Raw genomic sequence first — 1,750 nt, forward strand, 5'->3', positions numbered from 1 at the left:
TCCAGTTCTTGAGATACTCATTATTGACCCTTAAATGTCAGTTAAATCAATGTTTATATAGGTGCTTCTATAATTAGGGTGGGTCTAAACTGATTGGAGTAAAGTGTACATTTGTTTATGGAAGGGAGTGGGGAGGTAGAGGTTGAAAGATCTTTAATTTCATGAGTAGGCTACTTTAGAAGTTCAGTTATGAGACTCCGAAATGGAAATCACAGAAACATTTAAAAAAATAGTGTCAAATCCTGTTCCCTTTTCCACATTATAGAAGCTGAAGCCTTGTCTAGGATTATAAATGGGGTATGACTCTATAACAAGCTCAAACCAGGGTACTGTTGAGGGTGGCAGAGATGCCATTAATAGTGATGTCAGCACAATAGGTATAAACTGTACTGTCCTAGGTAAAACCAAGGGTGGCCAACCTTGTCCTAGATCTAGTTGGTGGCCAGGTGAGATCTCTTTACCAGATCTGGCAGCCCAATGTGGCGTGCCTTTATCTTCGGCCTCAGGCTCCCATTGGTTAAATGGAGGTAATGCCTCAAGATGAGTGGAACATGCCATGTGGGTGCCCAAGAAATATTTTTTCCCACTACTGTGGAAAATTAGAAATTTATATGATGTTCTACTTCATTCATCAGGGAGTGTTTAAGGAGAAAATGGTGAAATAGAAATAAAGTGAATGAGGAAAGGTAACAACTCAGGAAAAGGGAAATGGAAGAGTCATTAAATTGTTAAGAAGGTTTCGCCTGATATGTCTTACATCCTGATGGATGTTTATCTGTACCGGGCTACCTCAGAGAGAGCTGGGAAAGATGGTGAAATAAAACCTTTAAAATCTTCTGCAACAAAGTGTTTTAGCTGTTTCACACACCACTACCTCTCCCATTCACACACTCCATGTACCTGCACGTATATGCACACATATACACAAGCAAATAATGATTTCCCAATGTAGAATACTAAAGGAGTTTGTGAAGTGCTTTAATTTACCTGCTACATTTTGAGTTCTGTGCTTATACAGAAAAACAACTGATTTTAAAGATAAAATTCCAAAAGTTAACTTTGTAGTTGGGGAAAGCAATGTGTGTGATTTGTAGACTCTGTTAAGGTTTTCTGTTTGTCCTGTTTTGCTTTGCAAATGCTGAAAGTGCTTCCAGTTACATCCAAAAGAAATTATTAGTGAATATCGTTATCGTTTTCCATCTTAGCCAGTAATTCAACTTTAAACACACCCATTTTCTCCCAGAGACCCTAAAGGAACATAGTTTTTAAAAGAGAATTTAGGTACAAGCAGTTGGACATAACTGGAGTGTATTTCCGTTAATATAGCATCTTCCCTGAACTGCTCCTACAGAGTTGAGAGATTGTGGACGTAGAGAGCATCCAGGAGGGACATGAAGGGATAGCAACTACCACCAGGTATTTTAGGTGGTTTATATGTATCACCTCATGTAATCTTCACAATACCTTGTGGAGCGGGTATGTGTTCTTATTTTGTAGATGGGGAAATAGTCATAGAGAAGCTCAATTGTGAGTGGTGGCGTTGGAGCCTATGTAGTTTGATTCTAGAACCTGCGTCCTTAAACCGCTGCTTGACCTTGCTCTCCTAGTAGGGAAGAAGGATTTGCTCATGGGGTGTGTTGCAGAAAACAAATTTGATTTGTAAACTCTAGAACCAGCATCCTGTAGTCTATTGGAGATTTACTATATACACTCAAATATTAAAGGTTCTGAGAAGACCTGCAATAAAGAA

The sequence above is a fragment of the Pteropus alecto genome, unplaced genomic scaffold (genome assembly GCF_000325575.1).
Source record: "Pteropus alecto unplaced genomic scaffold, ASM32557v1 scaffold39, whole genome shotgun sequence".
Lineage (NCBI taxonomy): Eukaryota > Metazoa > Chordata > Mammalia > Chiroptera > Pteropodidae > Pteropus > Pteropus alecto.